The 19,694-nt window shown below is 27.4% G+C and overlaps 1 pseudogene; it reads left to right on the forward strand.

Annotated features, from left to right (window-relative positions):
- Window positions 1-9,530: 9,530 nt before the first annotated feature.
- LOC106301200 lies at window positions 9,531-10,237 on the forward strand (annotated as a pseudogene).
- Window positions 10,238-19,694: the final 9,457 nt, after the last annotated feature.

Consider the following 19,694-nt stretch of genomic DNA (forward strand, 5'->3'; position numbering starts at 1 on the left):
TAGACTTTTAAAAAAGAAAATTATTTAAATTAGTTTTTCTTTTAGTTTTTTATACAACTATTTTATTTTTAATAGAAAAAAATTATGTTTAATTATTTATAGATTGTGGCTTATATATATAAATACATATTCATCATATTCACACATAAGTATACTTATGTATGACAACAACATCAAAATTAAAAGTTATGTTAGCATCATAAGATGTAATAAAGATAATAAAAAGTTGAGTTGTACCAAGAAATTAAAGAAAATACTCAGGTAATATTATTCATGACAAAAAAGAAAGAAGAAAAGTTAGTTACTTATAAGTCTGTATAAGTTGATTACAAAAAAAAATATTTTTCTCGTAAATTCTATTGTGTTTTGTAAAAATAATATGTGGAAGCTTAAACCTAAATATAGATGTGAAATATTTGTAACTAGTTTTGGTCATAATTATTTACCATACAATTATCTATTAAAAAAGAAAAGTTAGTTACTTATAAGAAAATAATGATAGTACTTTTACGATATTCTTTTAATAAGACTTCTAAAAAAGGAAAATTATTTCTTTTAAAGTTAGTTTTTCTTCTTGTTTTTATTAAATAATTATTGTACTTGTACGAATTTAAAATTTTTTTTGTTCAATATTTTTTTCTTAAAATATAATATTTATCGTTTATAATTCTCTATCTTTAGTATCTTTTAAAAAAAACATTATAATAATAAAAAAATAATAATAATAAGACTGTTAAATAATATTTATAATTAATTTTTAAGAAAAATCGTAATAATAAAAAGACTATTAGATAATATTTATAATTATTTTTTTTTGAAAAATCATTTTTATTATTTTAGTATATATATTTTTGATTATGAGATAGTTTAACACATGTCACATTTTTAAATATATACCTGACATGTGTCACAATCATTTTAATAAATTATTTTATTTTATAATTAAAATCTGTTTTCACACATAAGTTCAAGTAAATATTTGTATTTTACAATCATGGTGAGTAGACAAATTGTTATAAACTTTGTACTTAGGTTTAGAGAAAATACTATACCAAAATGTTTAAACTGAACACAATCCGAAATAAAAAATTGAATGAAAAGTAAAAATAAAATAAAATTCAAATACACCAATAGAGTCAATGACAACATTATACATGTTCTTATATACTAATATAATATTTTATTAAATAAGTCTTTAAACTTTTATTTTTTTAGGCTTTAAAAAAAGGAAATCATTCTATTGTATAAATCTTCTTTTTATTTACAATTTAAAAAATAAAAAAATTAAATTAAATAGTCTTTTACAATTTTGTTTAAGGGTTTAGAAAAGAAATATTATTGTCATATAACCTATTACAATTATCTCCTATTTAGAATTTTAGAAAAACAAAATTGCTATCAAATAATTATTTTTAGTTATTAGTAAAAAAAAAATTAAAATTACTATTTTTACAATTCGTATCAATACTAATTTTACGCTTGTTGTTTTAATTAAATAATTTTTAGTATCATGTTCATCATCAAATACTCTCTTAAAATTATTATCAAATAATTTTTTACAATTCTCTTTTGGTTAGGACTTAAAAATATGATACAAAATTCTTTTCTTCAGGATTTATTTATAAAAAAAGAAACCAACTATCAAATATTCTTTTACATTTTTTTTTAGGATTTTAGAAAAAAAATTAATATTACATAATCTTTTACAATTATATTTCGTCTAGGATTTAGAAAAATAAAATTTCGATAAAATAATTATTTTTAGTTAATATTAACTATTTTTAAAAGTTACCATTTTCAAAATTCGTTTTTTTTTCGATATCACTAATTTGTTTTCAATTTCGTATTGTTAACTAAATAATTTTTACTATTATGCTTATCATTAATTGTTTTAAGTAAAAAATATTATTAAATAAAATTTTACAATTCTCTCTGGTTAAGATTTGTTTTTAAAAAGAGAAAAAATCTTAACTGGTTAAGATTAGAAAATATATTTTTAAAATCTCTTTATTTAAAATTTTAGGAAAAGAAGAAGTTATTTTCACATAATGGCAGTTTTTATTGATATATTCACAATCTATTTTTTTTAATTGACACATGCCACAATTATATCAGGTGAAATATTTGAAGTTAATTTTGGTTCATATTTTTTAACACAAAATTATTAAAAAGTAAAGTTAGTTAATTAAAAAAAATGATATTTACATTTTTATTTTATTTAGACTTTTAAAAAAGGAAATTATTTATTTTTTAATTAGTTTTTCGTTTAGATTTTAATAAAAATATTTTATTTTTAACAGAAAAATTATGTTTAATTATTTATATATTTTGGCTTATACATACAAATACATATTCACACATACTTATGTACGACAATAACATCAAAATTTAAAGTTATGTTAGCATCATAAGATGTAATAAAGATAATAAAAAATTTAGTTGTATCAAAAAATTAAAATAAAATACTCAGGTAATACTTTTCATGACAAAAAAAGAAACGTTAGTTACTTATAAGTCTGTATAAGTTGATGACAAAAAAAATATACTTTTCACGTAAATACTATTGTATTTTGTAAAACTAATATGTGGAAGCGTAAACCTAAATATATATGTGAAATATTTGTTGCTAGTTTTGGTCAATATTTTAACATACAATTATCAATTAAAAAAAAAGTTAGTTACTTATAAGAAAATAATAAGAGTACTTTTACGATTTTTTTTAATTAGACTTTTAAAAAAGTAAAATTATTTCTTTTAAAGTTAGTTTTTCTTCTTGTTTTTATTAAATAATTTATTGTACTTTTAGGATTTTACAATTTTTTTTGTTTAATATGTTTTCTTAAATATAATATTTATCTTTTATAATTCTTTATCTTTAGTATCTTTTAAAACAAACATTATAATAATAATAAAATAATAATAATAAGACTATTATATAATATTTATAATTAATTTTTTAGAAAAATCGTAATAATAATAATAATAATAATAAGACTATTGAGTAATATTTATAATTAATTTTTTGGAAAAATCATTTTTATTATTTTAGTGTATATATTTTTGATTATGAGATAGTTTAACACATGTCACATTTTTAAATATATAACTAACATGTGTCACAATCTTGTTAATTAGCAATTTTAAAAAATCATGCTTTATTTAAACAATAATAATATAATAATATCAAATATGAGCATTATCTAAAATACCATTGAATCCCGGTTTTTTCCTCTATTTTTGGTAACATGAATCATATTATTTGGAGAGTCCATCCAAAGATGGATGACCACCAATTTGCATGGATATTATGGTATATATGAAAAGCCAGGAACAACAAAGTGTTTAGTGATCTGGATATTGATCCCATGGATACACTTCAATTAGCAGAATAAGAATCATCACTTTGGGCTGAAGCACTTGTAGTCACTGATCATCAGGGGGAACGACAGGCGCAGCCCAAACCCCCATTGGTAACTTCAGGACGATGGTGTTTTATAGATGGTTCGTGGAAAGAGAACGAATTATTTTCGGGACAGGGATGGTATAGTACATTACCGGGTTTGATGGATTATTAGGAGCAAGGAATGTAAGGGCAAGTCTTTCACCTCTTCACTCGGAGGTGGATACTTTGATTTGGGCAATGAAATGTATGAAGAACTTACGACAGTTTCAGATTACGTTTTGCAACGGATTGTTCTCAATTGGTGAAGATGGTTTCGGAACCAGAAGAATGGTCAGCTTTCGAAAGTTATCTGGAAGATATCAAGATATCAAGCTTCTTCGAAGAAGCTTCCTTAACTCAGATATTGTTCATGTATTTTGGGTGGAGAATCAAATAGCTTAGCACACAGTGCTGGAAAATAACCGTCTTTCGTCGTTCACATGGATGCAGAGTTACCAATTTGGTTTGCAGAGTGAATATGAGTCTGTGAATGTCTTGCTGTAAAAAATAATAATAATATCAAATAAAATTTATAACTAATTATTAAGAAAATTTGTTTTTATTATTTTAGTATATATATTTTTGATTATGAGATAGTTTGACACATATCACATTTTTAAAAATATAACTGACATGTGTCACAATGATGTTAATTTGTAATTTTGAAGAACCAAGCTAGAGGTTCTTATTGTGTTTATGGTTGTGCAGTTTCTTCTCGCTATCCGACGCCACGAAGTCCGGTGTATCTAAGCATGAGTTTGATGTTAAGTAGCATTGGAATAGGTTGAACAAACCTGCCGTCAAGAACATTCGAGTACGGAAATTCTTCTTTTGAGTATGTGTTATGTTTTGATTGATCTTGGTAACTTGGTAAGTTTCATAATCTGATGATTCCTGATTTCTCTCTCTCCTAATACACTACACATGATGATTTCTCTTACCTTTTGGTTTTGTTTATTTTGTTCTTAATTGAACAAACAATACAAACTGTGTTGACATTTCAAAAAAAAGATATGGTTTATCTAACGAAAGTTTATAACTTTGGATGTGACTAACAGACCCCAGATGGTGATATAATTGAACGTGTTCCTATCACAAAGCTACCATCCTGAGGGACTCTCTGGCGGCAACAAAGTGTCTTCTACGAAGTCAGGAAGAGAAGTACATACATATCCCTCAGTAATGGCATTGATATGGTTAATGTTCTGAAGGAACCATTCTCATGATGAGGACTAAGGAAGATGATGTCTAGAGAGCAAGTTCAGTCAAAAGATATGGCAAGAAGAAACATAGAAGTTTCCTAAATTTGTGGAGCCTGACCTCATCAACCAAAGTAGTCACCAGGTGAGTCAAAGTTTTTTTTTGTTGTTGGTTTTTTGATCCGAGTTGTGGTGTTTGTTTTAGTTTTGTGACATGTAGGGTTGCATAGCTTATGTGGAAGGAGATAAGTACTAGACGGTTCTCAAGAGATTCACTCAAGTCCTATTTTTGTAATTAAACACAGATTTATTAGGGGTAATTGGTTGGACTGTAGGAATTGACTTTTGCTTTAATTTTTATCTACAGCCTTAAATACTACCAATCATGTTTTATCTTGGTTTTTAAAGCTACAACAAAAAAACTAAAAATACATAAAAAACACACAAAAAATAGTTGTAAGAATATTATTTTCTAAAGCTCTATCTTTTTAGCTGTACAAATTTTAAAGCTACATTCGTTAAAGCTAAATCAAAAAATCCTACATACTAAATTATACAGTAAATTTTCTAAAGTTACAGCAAACCAATCACCCTACTGTCAGATATTTGTTTGCTCTCTGTTTCTCCACAAGTGAAACCGTAAATTGCTTCTTACTCTCCTCATTGAAGTGTATTTGCATGTTATATACAAATTTCTCTCTTATAATTTGCTTATAGATATTTGTTACAAAAATTATTAATTGTCGTCATGAAAATTATTGTGTAATGAAATATCATCATGGCATAAGGATAACCAACCATATGGGAAGGATAAAATTAAAGATCTTCAACATGCACTTAAGGAGGTCCAGTCAGATAATAGTAGATCACAAGAGAATATCCTTGAGGTGTCCAGAAAGTTACAAGAGGCATATAAGGATGAAGAGAAATATTGGCATCAGAAAAGTCAGAATATGTGGCATTCATCTGGAGATCTTAATACCAAATATTACCATGCTCTAACAAAGCAGCGTAGGGTCCGTAATAAAATAGTGGGACTCCATGATGATCTAGGTAATTGGATTACGGAGGAAAATGAGATTGAGAAGGTGGCGGTGGATTATTTTGATGGTCTTTTTAGCACTACAAACCCAACGGACTTTGATAATTTTCTGGACGAGATAGTACCGTCTATTTCCCCCCAAATGAATCAGATTCTATTGAGGATAGCAACAGAGGAAGAGGTTCGTCAGACTCTTTTTATGATGCACCCAGAGAAAGCGCCAGGCCCGGATGGAATGACAGCCCTGTTTTTTCGACACTTCTAGCATATTGTTAAGAAGGACGTGGTTAAGATAGTGAATAATTTCTTGGTTACAGGCAACTTGGATCCACGGTTAAATATTACTAATATATGTATGATCCCAAAGGTAGAAAGGCCTACAAGGATGATGGAACTATGGCCAATAAGTCTATGTAATGTGGGTTACAAGATTATATCGAAAGTTATGTGTCAACGACTGAAAATTTGCCTCCCCCGATTAATTTCGGAGACACAATCGGCTTTTGTGGCAGGAAAGTTAATATCAGATAATATTCTTATAGCGCAGGAAATGTTTCATGGTCTGAGAACAAATAAGTCATGTCAAAACAGGTTTATGGCCATTAAAACGGATATGAGTAAGGCGTATGATCGGATAGAGTGGAGTTTTATTGAGGCCCTTCTTAACAAAATGGGGTTTGACCCCCGCTGGATCACTCTAACCGTGGAATGTATTTCTTCGGTTCAATATAGGGTCCTCCTATACGGCCAGCCGCGAGGTCTTATAGTCCCCCAGCGAGGTCTACGTCAAGGGGATCCATTGTCTCCTTATTTATTTATTATGTGTACTGAGGCTGTAATTGTGAATATTAAGAAGGCGGAGAGGGTGAAACAATTAACCGGTATGAAGGTGGCGAGAGCTTGTCCGGCAATCTCTCATTTGTTATTTGCTGACGATAGCCTTTTCTTTTGTAAGGCAAATAGAGAAGAATGTCAAACTATTCTCAGGATCTTAAAATAATACGAGGCTGTTTCAGGACAACAAATTAATTTTCAGAAATCCTCAATTCAATTTGGACATAAGATTGAAGAGTCTAGTCAGCAAGAGTTGCGAGATATTCTGGGTATTCAGAATTTAGGCGGAATGAGATCTTATCTAGGATTACCCGAAAGCCTTGGGGTATCTAAGGTCCAAGTGTTTGGATTTGTTCAAGAACACGTGAACAATAGGGTAAATGGATGGACTTTTAGATATTTTACTAAATGTGGAAAGGAGGTGATCATTAAGTCGGTGGTTACGGCTCTGCCAAATCATGTCATGTCTGTTTATAGATTACCAAAAGCTATAGTTAAAAAATTAACTAGTGCAGTAGCGTAATTTTGGTGGAGTCCAGGAGGAAGCACAAAAGGTATGCATTGGAAATCATGGGATAAATTATGTCTCCCTAAAGATAATGGTGGTTTAGGTTTTAAGGATCTTATGGATTTTAACACGGCGATGCTTGGAAAGCAACTGTGGAGGCTGATTGAGAAGCCAAATACTCTTTTCTCGAGAGTCTTTAAAGGACGGTACTATAGGAATGTTTCACCCCTTGAACCGATCCGATCTTACTCCCCGTCATATGGCTGGAGAAGTATGATTTCTGCTAGATCTCTGGTTTGTAAAGAACTAATTAAAAGAGTGGGAACATGTTCATCTATTTCGGTACGAAATGATCCTTGGATCCCAGCCACTCGCCCGAGACCAGCAAACAAAAATATTCACAGCAGTTACCCGGATCTCACAGTGGATTCCTCATTAATTTGGAATCCCGGACTTGGAATCTTGAGGCAATTAGGGCTTTGGTGGATCCTCATGATGCACAAATTATTGAAAGTATTCCATTAAGTAGACACCAGATGGAAGATAGGAATGGATGGCATTTCATTAATAATGGGAAATATTCGGTCAAATCATGGTATCAAGTGGAACGGGTCTATCTTGATAAGGAAAAACCACCTGATTTTTATGGACCCACAGTGGATACGTTAAAAGCTTTCTGTTGGGAAGTGCGGTGCCCGCCGAAGCTAAAGCATTTCCTATGGCAACTCCTTTCGGGTTGTATAGCAGTAATGAAGAATCTTCGGGGGAGAGGGATACAAGGAGATATTTGTTGTGCTCGATGTGGAGACCCGGAGGAATCAATAAATCATGTGTTTTTTGAATGCCCTCCAGCACGCCAAGTGTGGGCATTATCTAAGATACCATCGAATCCGAACTATTTTCCTACTTGTTCGTTTTTTGGTAACATGGATCATCTCTTTTGGAGAGTTACTCCAAAGATGGATGATCACCAATTCGCATGGATATTATGGTATATATGGAAAGGTCGGAACAATAAAGTGTTTAGTAATCTGGATAATGATCCAAAGGAAACAATTCGATTAGCAGAACTGAAATCGACGCTTTGGGCTGAAGCACAGGTAATCACTAATCAAAGAAGAGAGCGGCAAGTACATACCAGACCTATATTAGAAACTACAGGACGATGGTGTTTCATAGATGGTTCGTGGAAAGAGAATGATCTATTTTCGGGACAAGGATGGTATAGTACCTTACCGGGTTTTGATGGTTTACTAGGAGTAAGGAATGTAAGGGCGTGTCTATCACCTCTTCACTCGTAGGTGAAGGCGTTGATTTGGGCAATGGAATGTATGAAGAACTTACGACAGTTTCAGATAACGTTTGCAACGGATTGTTCTCAATTGGTGAAAATGGTTTCGGAACCAGAAGAATGGCCAGCATTCGAAAGCTACCTGGAAGATATCAAGCTTTTACGAAGAAGCTTCCTCAACTCAGACATCATCCATGTTCCCCGAACGGAGAACCAAATGGCAGATAGCTTGGCACGTAGTGCTAGGAAACAACCGTCTTTCGTCGTTCATATGGATGTGGAGTTGCCGTTTTGGTTTACAGAGTCAACATGAGTCTGTGAATGTCTTGTTGTAAAAAAAAAAGATATTTGCTCAAGAAAAAAAAAATTGCTTATAGATATCAAAGTCTTCATTGTGTTCCTGATGTGGCCTTGCCTTCTTTGCCTTTCCACGTAGTTTTAAATGGCGCAGTTAGTTTAATTATAAATCATTATTGTAAATTTGTTAACTAAATAACAGTAATTATAAATTACTGAAGGTAATTGCAAAATAGTATAATTACCAATTACCCTGAAAGCTAAACAATAATATTTGTTTAGAAGTCTTAATCATTTTGGATGATATGGTATATTTGATAATTTTAAAAATAAATATGTAAATCTTTAAATAGTAATGTGTTAGGTTATCAAGTTATTTTTATAAATGATAGTGAAAATTGTGTTCAAAAAATAATAGTGAAAATCAACTTTTTACATTATTTAAATTAAGAAAATATATTTATAAGAGGGTGACAAAAAACAATATATTTATAAGAAAATTTTAAAACATCAAAAAATTATTCATAATTTATGTGTTGAAACTCTAAATAATTTAATTTAATTTAATTTATTATAATAATAAAGATAAAAACAACCGTAAATTTTTTGTAAAAGAACTACATAACTAAAAATGAAATTTTTATTAATAGTTAGATAAACATATTGTTTCTAAAATAATAAAAAACAATAGTAAATGTATATTAATATCATTTTTATCTGAGACTAAACGAAATATTATATAACATACTTATATCATTAAATATGTTCTATATTTTTTACTTACTTGCCCGCCCTTAGGGCCGGTTTTACCTTAGTTTTAAATGAAGATAAAAATTATAAATTCGTTTAACTAAAGTGATATTCCAGCAAAACAAGTCTTGTGTTTATAATCCTTTTAACTAATTCATATTCTATTCATGTGGGGTCCAGCTGCTGTCTGCGAGAGATTTCTAGCGCGTGACATCACTTTCCAAAACACGGCAGGTCCATCGAAGCACCAAGTGGTGGCTCTCCGTGTCGGTTCTCACTTCTCCGCGTTTTACCAATGTGATATGTTTAGCTTACCCAGACAATATCTGCGTCCATTCTAACCGTCAGTTTTTCGTCAAGTGCCTCATCGTCGGAACCGTTCATCTTCGGAAACGCCGCCGTCGTTCTCTAAGACTGCGACATCCATGCTCGCCGACCAAACTCCGGCCAGAAAAAACATGGTCATGGCCCAAGGAAGGACTGATCCTAACCAGAACACAGGGATCATTATCCAAAGATGTAGGATCGGTGCCACATCGGATTTGCAGCCCGTGAGAAGTAGTTTTCCGACGTATCTGGTCGGCCGTGGAAAGAGTATTCACAAACAGTGATAATGCAGTCTGATATTTCTAACGTGATCCGACCAGAAAGGGGGTCCGAGTGGCGAGCGGACAGGGACTTTTGCGTTGAACACTTTGACTTATAGAGAGTATGCGAACAAAGGAGCAGGGGCTGGAACTGCAAGGAGAGTGAGGTGGAGGGGCTTTAAGGTAATCACTTATGCTTCTGAAGCTCAGAGATATACTGCTGGTCAGTTTATTGGTGGTGGCGGCTGGTTAGGTTCGACCGGTTCCCTTTCTCCCTCGGTCTTTGAGATGTTATTGTTGTGAAGTGTAACCTACATATCGTTGGTCGAATCATTATTTATTTTATCAATACATTAAAATGTGTTTGGGCTCTGTATTTTCATATCTTTTCTAGATCCTAGTATTAGAGATTAGTTGAGATTGATCACCAATTGATTATTACACATATTATTGAGTTTAAAATGATTTTAGCTATCTGAATTTTTCGAACCCGTCCATTATCTGAATTTCCCACTGTGGTTTTTTTTGTCAAGAACATAATTTTGAATCAAGTACATGTTGGGTAGTGTTTTTAATATCTGAATTATCAATTCATGTTTCGTTCATGCGGTTATAGTTTTAATTCATGAAACATATATGCCTAATATATTTTAAGTTTATAAAAAAAAATGAAACGTTCTAAAATGAAATCACAAATATATTAGAATGATAAACTAAATATTTATATATCATTTTTATGGCAGATTGCATTATTTAAAGTTTTTATTTGTTTTTTGGGTACAATTGAGCTGGGGTATTGAAGTTCCATCATTGAATTGATTCCATTCACAATTTGTTTCCTTGTATCATCACTATTTGCATCCGTAGCTTAAAATCGGTTCTTATAAAACTACAACGACTTAGTTCTCAATGTTGACCAACGCCAATAACTAATAATGATGAAAAGATGTGGCTGCCACTATAAATATAATCGGGCTTGTGTGTGTTTAAGTTGCAAATAGCATATCTGATCAAATGAAATTTATTTGATGATATTTTGTTATGCGAAATCACATACTTCTCAAGATAAGGAATTTAGCTGATCAACGCTTTTCATAATAACAACAACAATGGTCAGGCCCTACAGGTTTCTGAAGATCCAAAGCACGGCATTCTCCATTATTGTACCCCTTTGATATGCAATAACCCTCACATTCTCTTGATGTATATGTACTCGTACATACAGTACTTAAGCATGTAACAACAACCGGATCATATTTCTTTGTGCTATCTACACAAACATTACATTAAGTTAATTATTGTGTATATAACTATAAAAAATATATTTATAAAAACCCATATTTTGCATCATTTCATACGAAAGACACAGCATAGACTATTTGTGAATATATTGCTTTTTATTTTCAATGATAAAAGTTAATTAATTGCAGTAATTTAGTAGATAAAAGTTAAAACCATACGGGAAGCCATATGGGGTTGGATGGACACCGAAATAACAAATATAGCTGCAAAAAAGCATGTTACAAAGGTCTTTGTGAAACTCATTTTTTCGTCTAGTGAAGAATACACAATTGGTTTGCAAATTTAAGATCAATTTATAGGACTATTGGTCATAGAATTAAACACATCAATCCAAAATAATCTCAATATATTCTGCATTTTCATTTTATTTTCTTACCATACCAAAATTTTCATATTTGCTAAAAACGTTATATTTGGATAAGATATCTTTGAAAATAATTATTAAGTTTTAATTAGACATTTTTGATATCATATCTTATATGTTTAAGTATAGATGATTTGAAATGTAAGTATTAATTTTTTATTATATATTTTATTAACCTTTATGGAATGTAGGATATGTAGTCGAATTGTTTTTGTCCCATCTCGTAGTCAAAATTCCTATATGGGTACCAAATTACATATTGTATAAGATTATTTACAATTTCTTTCCTGTAATATATAAATTATATATATTCTTAATATATGGATTTGGTTTTATTATTTTTAAGAAAGAAATTATCAACAATCTTTGACCAAAGAAGAAAATAAAATATCAACAATCATACCATAAGAAATTTGACTGAGACCAAAATTATTTGACTACATATCCTACATTCCATAAAAATGTACCAAATCATATATAAACAAAATATAATTTAATGAGATATATGCAATCATGATTTTGATCCACTTTTCGTAAGTATCAAAAGTGTTAACTTAGAAAATTTTTGAACATCTCTTTACAAATAAATCTACTAATAATAGCAATCCCAATTAATATTGAAAAGTTGTGTGTTTTCAATTTAAAAATTGCATTAGCTAAAAAATAGTTAAAATGTCAAAAGATATATCTTCGTATATTGCTGTGTGTTTTCATCATATAACAAATATAAAAAGTTTTTAAAAATGTGTAGAGATGCTTCTTATGATTCTAAGAAAGTATTTTTTGGAAATCAAAAAAAAATCTTTAAAGATGTGTCTTTTAATTTTAAAAGTTGTATTAGTTTAAAGGAGAAGTTACTAAAGTATCTGTGGTTGTGTCTTTCTATAGGTAAGTGTGCTTTCATCATGCAATGGTTTATAGAGATTGTGAAAATGGGTAAGAATGTAGTTTATAGTTTTTGTTGTAATATATATTTTATTTTATGCAACCTTAATTTATCTAATTTTAAATAATTAATCTTCTAATGATGTTCGACCATATTCAACAAATTTGTTTGTAGAAAATACTTGAAGTATATAATTGTTTAGTTCGATAGAAAAATGCTTTAAAACACTATTCAATCACGACAAGTATAAGTCAATGTATGCCAATGTTATTTAAAGTTAGATTGACTTAAGTAATTAAAGTTTTACTTATCAAATTTTTTAGAAGTTTAGATCATGACGTCAAAAAAAAAAAGAAGTTTAGATCATTTAACTTAGGATCTACAAGTTATTTATTATTTTATTGACAAATAACTTTTTTTAACTGAATTGTGAAAATATGCACCTGTTAGTTTTAAATTTTAGAATTTTGTATTTATTGTTTACTAATTTCATCATGAAAAGGTGCATCTAATGGTTATGTTGCTTGTGTCTTTTCAATATCTATATATAATGTGTTATTTTATTAACAAATAACTGTTTTAACTGAATTGTGAAAATATGCATCTGTTAGTTTTTAATTTTAGAATTTTGTATTTATGGTTTACTAATTTCATCATGAAAATGTGCATCTAATGGTTATGAACATTTATATGGAAAGTTGTATCTATTGCTTGTGTCTTTTCAATATCTATATATAATGTGTTGTAGAACATATTAGCTAAAACCTTATTATTTTTCTATTTCTTGAATCAGTACATCTTTGTATTTTTCATTTATCAAACGAGTAAACACTCAGTAAATGTAAATCACAACTGTAATAATTCATATTCTGTTTTCAGTAGGACAAGATTTGCCTTCAAAAGTACCAAGACTGTCTCCGCTTCCATCAGAAAACGCATAAACTGGTTCGGCAAATCCCTAATTCTCGGTAAGAAATTTCAACAGCTTAACGTAATTTGATGTATCGGCCATGGCTGCGAGACTTTTTACAGCTCTGGAGCGGTAATCAGGGCTTGTACTCATTATTCCAGTTCAACGAAAAAGGTTATTTTGCATGTCTTATAATTTTTTTTTATATTTACTATATATTGTTCAAACTGGAAACGAAACTTTAAACAAAAGTTTTTATGAGCCAGTTCAAAAAAAAAATACAGAAGTTTTTATGAGAAGGACTTTCTTCTATTGCTTTTTCATATTTTTTTCTATTATCTCTTTTGCTATCCAAAATCATTTGAAAAATTGACCCAAAAAAATCATTTGAAAACAAATAAATGAAATTGTTTATTATTCACTAACCATAGGTTTATCTATAGATTAAAATTAACATGTATGTATTACTAAAATAGTAGCCACCAACAACATATAATACTTAATTACTTGTCATGGTATAGCAAATAGCTACATGACGACAGAATCTATTAGCATATAAGGATAACTTACATAATCGATAAATATCTTTAAAAAAGGTAAGTATGATGTGCATATTTGATAAAGGAACTTAGAACAGATAATCTTGTCTACTTGTTTAAAGAATAACCTGGTTTACAGTTCATGCGCAATATACTAAACACTTCTTTAATGTAAAGTAAACTTTAGAGATATAATTCATTATATTATCAGAAAAAAATGTCCATTTAAAAATAAAACTATTAATAAATTAATGCAGTGTGACCAGTGAAATACTTAAGTTTGATTACTAGAAAGTGCCGATAAACTATTTAAAATGTGTATTTTCAGCATAAAAAATATTTTTTCAAGATGTTTATCTAAATGTCTTAGAATGTTTCTTTTCGTAATGATGTTTCTTTTCATCCTTAAAAATGAATAGGTTTTTAAATGTCTAAATATATATTTAATTATTCTATAAATAAATTGTATAGGTTTTTAGGAGTTATTTATTTCCTAATATGTTTATGTTCATTATAAAAATTGCTTTTTATTTTCAAGCGGTTGGCAAAATGTTTTATGTTTTTATATATGCATAAAATTTATTATCCTACAACGTGTCTTTTCATCATAAGGATTCCATGTTTAAAAATGTGTCTTTTCATCCTAGGAATTGTATGGGTTCCAAAGAAATTGTCAATTAAATATGTGTCATTTCATCTTAATAACTGTATGGTTAAAATATTTTTTTATGCATCAATTTGTTATATGTGCTGTTTATTTAGTGAATCACTATTACACGTAAATTAGAGAAGATTATTAGTGGTCTAAGTGAATCTTTGCAATCGTTGAAGTGAATCATTGAAAATGTTCGGTGGAACAATCACAACTTGTTAAATGAAATATTGCAACTACCAGTAGATGTATGTAATTTTAGTGATAAAGCATTGCAATTGTTGGTGACTGTACTCTCTATATAATTATTAATTTTGTGATTGTTGTGATTTGTCAATGCTCATAACTCCTTATATAGAGGATTTAGAGTTGCAATGGTTGATTAAAAGATCATCAAAAACAATGATATGTTTTTATATTTCTTTTTCACTTTTTTCATCTTTTTTTGTCATCAAGTTTATTTTTCATTTAATTTTTTTTGGCATCCATTTAATTTTTTTAAGGGAAATTTTATGTTTATCACTTTCAAGGTACCACTTTTCATCTTTACCACCACTAAAGAGACATTTTCAAAAATATTTTCTTCGTTAAATGGCAAAAGACTCTTATATCCTTGTTATATATATATAATAATTTAATATTTAAATAAATAAAAATAATAATAAAATTTTTATGTTTTCGAATTATACTTTTTTAAATTCAAACATTTTTATAATTTTTTTTTCGAAATTTTTTATTTTATTGTTTTCAACATTTCTTTTGGAAAATCGAAAAATTATGTTTGAAACTATTTTTAATTTTTTTTATATTTTTAAAGTATTTACTTATATATTTATTAGAATCCTAAATTTCAAATTCAAAAAGCTCTACCACACCCCTCAACTCTAAACTTTATGTTTAGATTAGTTAACCCGATGAGTATAATTGTCTTTTACCCTTCATTAAAAGTGAGGGTAAAAGTGATTAGTGTAAACATGAAAAGTGGTATTATGAATGTGGTATTTGTGGCAATTTCCTTTTTTTTTTATTGATATGTTTTAAGTTGTTTTCTCACTTTCAATTATATTATACATTTTAAAAATCTATTGAAAGATTATGGATATGTTTTTTTTCTCTTTTGTGACACATAAACTTCTTTGAAAACAAAATTAAGATAACGTATATAAAATTATAAATTATAAAATGTGGCAAATATTTCTTTTAAATAAAATGAGTTAACGATGATAACTTAAAACCTGCATACAATTTTCAATATGTGTGCATTTACCAATTGGTTATATTCTTTTAGTTGTGGCTATTTTTCAAGGGGAAATTATAAGTTTACCATTTTTATAATACCACTTTTCATTTTTACCACCACTAAAGAAACATTTTCAAAAATACCTTCTTCATTAAATAGCAAAACACTCTTATGCCCTTGTTATTTATATATATAATAAGTCATTATTTAAATAAAAAAAATAAATAAAAAAAATAAAAAATAAAAAAAATTATGTTTTCGAATTATACTTTTTCAAATTTGAAATTTTTTATAAATTTTTTTAAAAATTTTTTTTTCTGAATTTTTTTTATTTATTTTTCAAATTTCTTTTTGAAAAACGAAAATTATGTTTGAAACTATGTTTAAAATTTTTTTATATATTTTTTAAGTATTTATTTATATATTTATTAGAATCCTAAATTTCACATTTCAAAAACTCTACCCCACCCTTCAACTCTAAACCCTAAATCTAGATTAGTTAATCCTATGGGCATAATTGTCTTTTATCCTTCATTAAAAATGAGGGTAAAAGTGGTTAATGTAAACATGAAAAGTAGTACTATAAATGTGCTATTCGTGGTAATTTTCCATTTTTCAAGTAACAATTGAATAGTTTATGAGTATTTATTTTTATAATTCACAATTTTTCTATTTATTTTACATGCAAAAGATGCATTTTTTTATTCAACTTTTTTTCTGTTGAATAGATGTATCCTTTAAGAATACTAAAAATATTATAAAAGTGTATCATTTCAAAAAATTAACATTTTTATGTTTAAATTACATTTTAGATGAAAATTAATCTGTTTATATGGGTGTATCTTTGCCTTTTGATTAAATAAATTGAAGTATGTTTTAGATTCATTGATAAAGACATATTATAAAAATATTAAATAGATTTTCATAGATTAACATATTATAAAAACATAAAAATTGAAAGACGACGGAGTTATGTTTGAACAATCATAATTTTTTGTTCAGACCTTTTGGAAATATATATTAATTATGAAATATTTGATACAAAACAATTTGGAAATAAATAATTTAAATACTTTAAAGACTCATAACATGATTGAATATATTTTTAGGACCAAAAATAAGTTGAATAATGTTGCATACATTTATAAAGTTTTCTATTACAATATGCGAATATTTATTTTTATAAAATGAGTTCCGTGCGACATCGAACGGGTTCCTTACCTAGTTAGTATAAAAACACAATCTGATATATATAATTTTTATATATTTATTCTAAGTTTATCTACTGAAAGTCAAAATTTTATTTTTTTCCTATTGCTAATTTTATGTTCTCTCGTTTAATGACATTTTGACTCGAGTCTAATGAACCTGTCTTCATGTTGCATCATTCACCATAAGATATTGTCTCTCTTTTTAAGGCATTCAAGATATTGTCTCATTTCGTTCACTATCTTCTTTACTATTGTCGACCTTCCTATCTTGGGATTGATCATCATTTGATTGTTATACAAATGACTAAGAGTTTTTATATATAAAAATTAAAGAATGATTTTGCTATCTGATTTTTTTTGGGTGTAATAGCTATCTGAATTTTCCGTACCACTCTGCTATCTAAAGTTTCCACTGATTTTTATAAAGAACACGTTGAGTAATGTTTCTTTCAGTCATGTGATTTGATTTTAATTCACGAAATTAACATTAAATATTTTTTAATTTATTAAACATTTTTAACTAATTTATAGATTTAAAATATTTAAAAGTTTTAAAATTAAATTACAAATATATTATAATGATAGACTAAATATTTATGAAAAAACATTTGTTGATGGCAAATTGTATTTCTTAAGTTTTTATTTTGGGTTATTAAGTTGGGGATATTATTTTTTCATCACAGAAGTGTTTCAATTACAATTTGTTTCCTTGCAGCATCACTATTTGCATCCATAGCTTAAAATTACAAATATACAATTACAAATATAATTTTTGACATTGAAAATATAACTGTTTACCCAAATATAACTATTTATTTACTTAGATATTTATTTACTAAGATATTTTACCCAAAATCACTGAGGAATAGAGTAAATATTTATAGAAAAAACATTTGTTGACGGCAAATTGTATTTCTTAAGTTTTTATTTTGGGTTATTAAGTTAGGGATATTGAATTTTCCATGCTGAAGTGATTCCATTACAATTTGTTTCCTTGCAACATCACTATTTTCATCAATAGCTTAAAATTACAAATATATAATTACAAATATAATTTTGACATTAAAAGTATTTAAACGTTCTAAATGAAATTACAAATATATCATAATGGTAAACTAAATTAATGGTGACCAAAGAACGAAGATGAGTATTTAATTTCTTATTATTTCTAAATAATCACCATTAATTTCTTCAAATCATTAAATTTATATGTCTACAATTGCTATAAAAATGTTAGCTTGTCAAGTTTAGTCGATTCATTAAGGTAATTACCAAAATTTCCCCCACAATATATATCACTTATGCATTATAAATAAAAATAATTAATAAATTACATTAAATTTATAATGAAACAGAAAAACTAAGAAAAATATAAATTTAAAATTGTCAAACTATATAGAAAAATACTTTGCAAATAATTATTTTAAATTTTATTCTGATAACACTAAAATTTTAGAAAAATTATTAAACTATAGATTAATTTTTATTTTAAAGTAACTATTATTTTACAAAAAAACTATTATAATTGCGCGTGGTGGAGGAAATTTGTCTATGAGATCATGAAACCACAATTATTTCACTACAATATCCTACATTCCATATAATTTCACCGAATCATCTATAAAAAAAATAATATATTATAATGTAAATAATATTAATTAAAAGCAATAATATTAAATTTTATTAGTTTTTAAATAGTATCATTTAATACTAGACAAGAGCCCGTGCGTTGCAAGGATTTTGTTTGATATTTTACTTTAATAAAGAACATAAAAATAATAAATAATTTCATTAGAATTGTAGGATTTGTTTTGATATAAGTTTTAAAACTTTTCTTTGGTCATGATTTAAAAACAAAAGAAAAAAATCTTATTTAGTTAGGATTTTTAAAAACAATTATTTTACAAATCTATTTTATTTAGGATTTTAAAAAATTTAATTATCTTCACATAATGACAGAATTTTATTGACACATTCACAATATAATTGTTTTTATTAAAAAATATCACAATCAGATAAGGTAAAATATTTGAAGTTATTTTTGGTTTATAACTTTTTTAACAGAAAATTATTTATTAAAAATGAAAGATTATTATTCATAAGAAAAATAAAATTACTTTTACAATTGTTTTTTTTTTTACTTTTAAAAATGAAAAACACTTACTTTATCATTATTTTTGAAAAGCTTTTTCGTTAAAAAACGTTTTTGTATTTGGAGGATTCTATAATCCGTTTTTGTTAAAGATTTTTATACAACTAACTTATTTTTAATAAAAACTTTTCTTCTTAATTAATTATATATTTTGTCTTATACATAAAAACACATATTCATCACATTCACACATATAATGTAATAAGGATAATAAAAAAATTGAGTTGTATCAAGATATTAACAGAAAATACTCAGGTAATATCTTTCTTGTAATACTATTGTGTATTTGTGGAAATAATATGAGGAAACTAAAATTTAATATAGATGTGAAATATTTTTAACTGTTTTTGGTTTATAATTTTTTAACATTGAATTATCTATTAAAAAGTAAATTTAGTCATTTTTAATAAAAGAATAGGAGTACTTTTACCATTTTCTTTTGTTTAGGCATTTAAAAAATAATATTACTTATTTTATAGTTAGTTTTT

The sequence above is a fragment of the Brassica oleracea genome, chromosome C1 (genome assembly GCF_000695525.1).
Source record: "Brassica oleracea var. oleracea cultivar TO1000 chromosome C1, BOL, whole genome shotgun sequence".
In the NCBI taxonomy this organism is placed as follows: Eukaryota; Viridiplantae; Streptophyta; class Magnoliopsida; order Brassicales; family Brassicaceae; genus Brassica; species Brassica oleracea.